Below are 8,218 nucleotides of genomic sequence, written 5' to 3'. Positions count from 1 at the left end.
CAGAAAAGAAAAGTAAACAGATTCTCGACACTTCATCGAGCTGATCATAACAGGCCCTGAATTCTTTGACTGCGAATCTTCGCTTTAAAGCCTGGTTTTTTAGCGTATTATCGGCATTACCTTTGTTTGACCGTTGACGGCGATGAGGATCGGACTCTTCACGATCATCCTCGTGATTCGAAGAGATCTGCTGCTTCAATTTCATGATATTCCTCTTCAATTCCCCAAATTGGTCTTCAGTTCCACCCTCTTGTTCGAGCTTGTTGAACTCCTCGAACATATCTTTGATTCGATCTTCGTATTTTCTGATCTTCTTCGAAATCTTGTCAAGGGAATTCAGATTTGCGATAATCAATTTAGAAAGCATCTCAGCCATACTGCTTCTGTTGTTGTTGTTGTCGTCGTCGTCATTTGATGTGGGTTCGATGCGGTTGTTAACGTTATGGGATATCGCGATCTGGATCGGATTGTTGGAGGAGAAAGTGTGGTTTGTGTCTTCGATCGGCATGATTTCGTCGCAGGTGCCAGAGGAAGAGGGGATCGACATGTTCTTTTGAAATAGAGTAAAGCTGTAGAATGATTTTTCTAATGAATTCAACCTAGCACTTATTCACTGTGACAAACCAGAACATTTTTTTCTTCTTTTCAATACTGTAAACTTAGCGAGATTTACGTAAACTAGCCATAAGTTTTCATAGTTGGAATTAATCATTTATTAAATATAAATCTTAGTATAATTATAGTTAAAAATAATTTTTTTATAGTAATTTTTTATATATATCATTAAAAATTAATAATTAGTGATTTTTTTTTTGTCATAAATTTTATAAATTATCGCTAAAATTTACGATTAATAACTTTTTTTATAACAAATTTTTATCATAAAACTTAATAAATAATAAAATCACTTATTATGACCCTTAGATTTATTAATTTATTAGTAAAATTAATATATCAGTTAAAGAGCCGTTGCTGTATCATCGTCTCAAATCCCTTACTTTTAATTAGAACATTTTTATGGTGGTTATGACAAAATTTATATCTTAAAGGAATGTGGGTCACTGTACAATAGTGATTATTGTACCTTAATTTAATGTATATTATAAGCCTATTTTATGATTTGAATCGTTATATTGCAGGATTTGTTGAGTACTTCATGTCTATCAAAAATCATATTAATCGGATATCAATAACTATATGATTGGTAATTAAAGAAATAAACAATAAGTTTTTCTTTTGAAAAATAGCATAAAAAATATGCAATTCGATCATATACTTATTGATATCCGATTAATATGATTTTTGGTAAGTATAAAGTACTCAACAAACCCTACAAAACAAACGGTTCAAATCATAAGCCCATAATACACTTCAAATTAAGGTACAACGGTCACTGTTGTGCCTTTAACGCAGCAGTGACCCCAATTCCTATCTTAAAGGGATGTAAAGGGAAAAATTACACACAGTATATATCATATGCACCTTATAATTATAAAAAAAAAATTATATAATTTTATAATTTCTGAGTTATAAAGATAAATAATAATAAAAAAAAAAGTCATAATCAAATACAAATGAGTCATAATTAAAGATCTCAAAATAATGTCATAATTAAAGAATAAAATTGATCATAATTAAAGAAGAAAATGCCATAACTAAAAATGCATATGGTATGGGGTGTGCATAATAGAATTCTTCGAATGTAAATCCTAGATTAAAGGGCAAAATTTTTTTTTTTAAATCCTTAATATTAAGATTTTATAAGATAAAGGATTTGCAATATTTTCATAGTAGTTGAGGTCCCTCAACATTTTTCTAGAGAAATTTCGATTCAGAAAATTTTCAAAACACAGAGAAGAGATATTTCAAATTTCACTGTGTTTTGAAATTTCTCTGATTTGTTCAATTTCTTTGATTTTCTCTGTGTTTGGAAGTTTCTCTAGGTTGAAATTTCTTTAGTTTGCTCAAAATTTCTGTGTTTTGACCAATTTTTTTTTTTGGTTGAAATTTTGCTTACAAATTTCTCTATATTTTGATCAATTTTCTCTAATTTGAAATTTCTTTGATTTATTCACAATTTTCTCTGTCTTTGTTTTCACCAAACCAGATAAAATTGAACATTTTTAAAAATAATAATAAAAAAAAGAGTATATAAGTTAGACCCCAACTCAACCCTTCTCTCTCCCTTTGTTTCATTTCTCCCTGTAGCCTTGTTTGTTACTCCATCATTTAGCTTGTTTTTCTACATACATATATATCCAGAAGATGAATATGAATATACATACATATATATCATTATCACCATGAACCTGGTGATGATGATATATATACAAATCACCCAAATCAACAACACATACAGATTATGCATATATATATATATGAATATAAACCTAGTGAAGAGAAAGAAGTGAGATTTTTTAGAAGATTAGGAGAAAAAAGAGGCCGAATTTCCATTGATGTGGAGCTTGGACTCTTGTTCTTCTTCGTTTTCATCATCATCAATCTTGGTTAGCGTGAGATAGGTGAGAGTGAGAATCTCCATTGGGTAAAGCTTTGGGAAGTATTAGAAGATGAGCAGTAATTTCAAAATATACAATAATGTCACAGCATAGAAAGATATGAGAGAGAAGAGAGAATAAGAGAGTGGGTGTGATATATGGGTGTGGTGAGAGACCTTAGGCAACAAAAAAAAAAAATATTGTAAAGCTCTCTCATTACTAAAAGTTGGAGAGGGATGTTAGACTAAATATTCCTAAATTAAATATTTTTGGGGGAATTACGCATAAGTGGAAAAGACAAATAATACTTACAAAAAAATGAAAAAAGTTATGATTTTAATTATTAATATGTGTAATGTTTATCACTATTTTATAATTTTTTATTTTTATTTTTATACTGATATATAGGATTCGTTTGTTTTGACGTAACATACTTTAAAAAAAATATTTTACTTATTTTTTGTTATTTGGTTGAATAAAAAGTATGTAAAATATTTTTTTTCATCATTTTCCTTAAGTCAATTTTTACAAAGTTGATTCTCACTCACTATCTTTTTAACACATTTAGTATTATCAAATAAGTATCTTAACTTACTAAAAAGTCATAAATAACAAATTATTGAATCAAAATTTCTCTTTTAAGCAATAAAATATTTTTATTTCAAGTGTCAATCAAAATCAAATGCTGAAAAGCAAAAACAATTTTTTTTTTCTTGTGTAAAATATTTTATGTCAAAACAAACGGAGCCGTGATTCCCCTAATATTTTTTAGATATATTCTTTTTCTTTATTTTGATATTATAAATTTAGGAGTAAGTGGGACTTAAACTCAGGATCTTAAGTTTATTAAGGAACACTCTTACCACACAACATGTATTAAATATGGGAAATACTATGCCATTTGTGATTTTGATTATCACAAATGGCACAACTCAATACTATGAGATTTATAACTAAAAAAAAAAAAATTGAGTCATAACTTATAACTAAACAACTCTTTGGATTTTAACCAAAATAATGTTATAATTAAAATCATAATGTGTCATGACTAACAACATAGTATGTCATAATAAAAAACAGAAAAGTCGTAACCAAATGTGTACAGGGGTGTGTACCATTGAATTTCTCATTAAATATTTATGTTATTTTTTTACTTATTTAAATTACATACATGTCGTATGTGCCTGTCATATCGCTTTCGGGGGTACCTCAACGTCCTAAATAGTTCGGATCCTCGATCTCTTTAATCTAATATAACGAGTGTAGTGTGAAACATATGCGATAGTCTAAATCCTACAACTTTTATAGAAAATTCATTTTATTACACATTTTTAGCTAAAAATAGATTGTATCACTAGATCTCATAGTCGCCACTTAATCATTTCGGAAAAATTGGGAAACTCGTGACTCGTGCCAAGACCACTGTTTGTCATAGCCAAAGATGTCTTGGTTCTGAACCTTAGGTATGAAAGGAGAAGGTCATTAATTAAGCACTTCCGCTCACCCGATTAAGAGATCAACCTCTACTAAATCATGATATGAGTGTTATTGACTTTATATGTTCATATTCCGATTATTAATAAACCTAAAATTACTATGTGAAGTAAATAAGTATAGACTGCGTTGTTCATTTTAGAACAGTTTGATTTCATGAATTTTGGAAGAATTTTGAGATTTGTGCAATTCACAATGAAATTGAGTCCAAATGCATGAAATCAATATTATTCCAAATTAAGCGACATAACCTCCATCCATCGGCAATCATAGAGTTATATCAATTAAGTAAGTAGCCACATAGTAAGATGCTAGACATAATAAGAAAAATACACACAAACGAGATGCTAAAGCATAAACACTAACCTAATATTTACTAGTGTCCCACGGAAGACTGCAAAACAAAATTAGAGAAATACGCATGATCCTAGATGCAAGATTCTAATGCAACAAATACACAAAAAATGCAACTAAAGATTCGACTACTAAATATATGTGAGTCATCTCAAGACATGGTATAGCATACAAAATCGTATAGGAATTGATTAAATTCACAAATGCAAATGAGCCGAACCTTGACGCATGAAATATGGATGCAAAACACAGGTATGATGAAATATGATACTATTTACAGATATGAAAAGAAAGTAAATAAAAAAAAATAGAAAGAAGTGGAGATTGGAGGTTATTACAATAAGATAAATCTAACAAAACATACAACCAATTTATTTATAACATCTAAGGATAGGTAGCTCAACTAACCATTTCTAACAAGCTAAATCATGTATGTAAAATAAGAAATAAAATTTAGGAAAATAAATAAATTACAGCAGGTGGCTCAACCAACCATTTCTAATAAGCTAAATTACATAATTAAAAACAATAGATAAAAATTCAAAAAAGTAAGGAATCTACATCAGGCGGCTCAGGCATCCATATCTAACAAGCTAAATCACATATTTAAAGATAAGAGAAATAGAAATAAAAATAAAATAAGTGAGAAATTTGCAAAAACTCACATTTGGAGAAAATGATAAATTTTTTGATTACCAAACTTTTTTTATAACACCCTTACGGTTATGGCGTATGTTTTGAAATCCCAGTAATAAGTTTCAAGTTTAAACTTTAATGAAGTTTTGGATGATATATATAAGTGGATAAAAAGGTTGATTGAATGCTTTTGGTTAAAAAAAAAAAAAAAAAAACTCTTGCTCTCAAAAGAACTCAAGGTTTTTGAAAATCAAGTTTTCTCCCTCTAGATTTTTTGGGGAAAAAAAAAATCTTGAAACAAACTTTCTTTTTTTTTTCTTCTTTTTTTTTTTTTTTTGACACAAAATTTTCTCTCCTTTTTTCAAACAACAAAATGAGGAGTATTTATAGAATTCCAAAACACCCAAAACACATGGGTAGCCATGTTGCATTTCTAAAAACATGTGACTTGCCATGTGGTATAGGAGTCAATTTTTTCAAAACTACTAAATTTTCCGGATAAGAAAATATTCAAAAAAATGTTTTTGAATATGTCTAAAATAATTTGGGCAAAACGGGTGTAAGGTTAAAATTAAAGCTTATACCCGGCTTTTCTGCTGAGAAATTTATAAAAGAGTACATTCCAATTTTCATCATCGGATGTTTAAAAGAAAGTATCTAAGTCTTAAGACTAGTCAAAATGGACAGTCTACAGTGCCAACGCTCGTATAAATTATGTGTACAGTGCTCCAAAACATATTGTTTGATAAATTATTTCAAAAATAAATCCCACAAATTTTTTTAAACTTTTTTACATCTATATGTTTCTGTTCCAAATTCTGCCGAAAGTACAAATCAATTTCATAGAAAATTTTAGGAGAGATAACATGACAGTGATGCCATGAAAAAATAGTGACAAGTAAGTGACAAATATCATAAATATTAATAATTAAAATTACAGATTTTTCTCTAAATTTGTAATAATTTTTAGAAACTACCACTGAATGATAACTTTTTCAAAACTATATGAGTTTAACTTTTAACATAGCAAATTTTTTCACTAATTTGTAAATATTTCCTTTACCTTCCACTAAAATGATATTTTCCCATTAAAAATAGCTAAAACGTACGTAATCTGATTTTAAAAAAAAATTGTTTCTAATTAATTTGAAAACAAAAAATTATTATTTAAACCATGTAGCTAATGATTTTTTAAAATAAAATAACCTAATAATTTTGAATAAAATAAAATTTAGAAAAACTTCTCCTCTTTATACTATTATCGTCCATACATCTTTGTACTTCATTTTGTGGGTCTCACTCTAAGTCCGTAACGATGATTAAAAACATTTTTGTGGGTCTCACTCTAACTCCGTAACGATGATTAGAAACATTTATCTTGTAAATCTTACTGTGGAGATTGTTTGCGCAAAAAATTAGCTTTATTAGATATTGAAAAAAATGAATAAATCGCATTTTTATTTTATAAAACATAAAAAATTTAAGTTTAAACTCACAGTTATTATTCATTTTAAAAAATAAAATTTAATTTATTTATATGTCTAGTGATATTTCATAAAATTAATTTATTGTATGATTTATTTTTATTATTAAATTTACATAATGAATAGTTGAAATTATCATTGGGAGCATGGAATGATATCATAAAACAAATGGACCTCGGTCTATTTTGAGAACTCGGCTAAACCTATGTTTGGCGATGAATTTTTGGTTAAAAAAACACAAGAGACAAAATTGGTTACATAAATTAATAAGACAAAATAACACATTAAAATCATAATCATTACACTTTTTCTCTTACAAAAGTCGAAAAAGTCAAAAACAAAAACCAAACAAGGCTAAAAAAGTCATAAAGTCAGGCTATTTTAGCTCTTTCCAAACGAAGACTTAGTTTTGGGCTATTTGACTTTTTAAAGTCACATTAACTCTCTATTTTTTTATATATTTTTTTAAAAAAAATCAAAAAAATTAACTTTTAACTTATTTTCGAAAATAAGTTATAATAAGAAAATTCTCCAGAACATTACCCTAATAATATATTGGAGTTAAGTCATTACTCATATCTTTTTTTTTTTCTTTTTTTTTTAAACAAAAAAAAAGGACATTTCATAAGGTATTATAGCGTTCATGAGCCGTAATCTTGAGTTAATCAATTACTGATCAAATTTAGGTCAAGTTTGGCATGATTGAAAAAAGACAAAAAGTCAAAAAGTCACTATCTTATTTAAATCACATCATCTTATTTAAGTCACATCACTTCTCTAACACATCACTTCAAACTCAACTTATATTTCATAAAAAGTCAAAAAGTACACTTATTTAGTCTTGCCAAACTAGACCTTAATATAACCCGTAAAAAGAATCTACCACACACAAATAAACTTCACTCACCTGCTACACAAAAGGAAAAATATCAATTTAAATATAGTGCAATAAGCCAAAATAAATTGACGTCCCCCGAGAATCAACCTTACTCAGTTCGGTGGAGGGGGAGATGCATAATCCACTGGATTGGAATGCAAAGTTTCAAAATATCACCAACATGGCTTGCATGATAGGATTGGAATGCAAAGTTTTCAAAATACTTCTCGACTGAAAAATTAATAAAATGATGACTTTGCCCATCTGGTACGTTGACAAAAAAGTCACCAGCATGACTTGCATTTAGGGATGGCGAGGGAGGTTAATGGGTGGATATTAATTCTCTATTCTTATTCTCTTATAATAAATTTTTTTCATTCTTCATTCCTCATTTCTCATTTTTTATGGGTACCATTCTTCCAATTTTTTAATGGGTTTGAATTTTTCCCAATCCACTTTAATCCCCATTTTTATTTTATTTTTATTTTGTATATTTAATGTTAACAACCATTTTTTTTTAAGGTTCACAACAAAAATTAAATATACCTTCAATATTTTTTCTTTTTTTTTTTAACATATTTAATGTTAACAACTTTTTTTTTTAAGGTTTACAACAAAAATTAAATATACCTTCAATTTTTTTTCTTTTCTTCTTCTTCTTCTTCTTCTTTTTTTTTTTTTTTTTCCCCAAAGTTTTAGCTAAATATACCTTCAATTTTTTTCTTTCTTTTTTAATATATTTAATGTTAACAACTTTTTTTTTTTATTTTATTTTTTAAGGTTCACAACAAAAGCTAAATATATATTCAATCTTATTTTATTTTATTTGTTTCAACAACAAAATCAAATACACATTAATTAATTAATTAAAAAGT

Source organism: Camellia sinensis, chromosome 9, assembly GCF_055761805.1.
Source record: "Camellia sinensis isolate YWXY chromosome 9, ASM5576180v1, whole genome shotgun sequence".
Taxonomy (NCBI): Eukaryota; Viridiplantae; Streptophyta; class Magnoliopsida; order Ericales; family Theaceae; genus Camellia; species Camellia sinensis.
The sequence above is the reverse complement of the archived record's forward strand: the minus strand, read 5'-3'. Positions refer to the sequence as shown.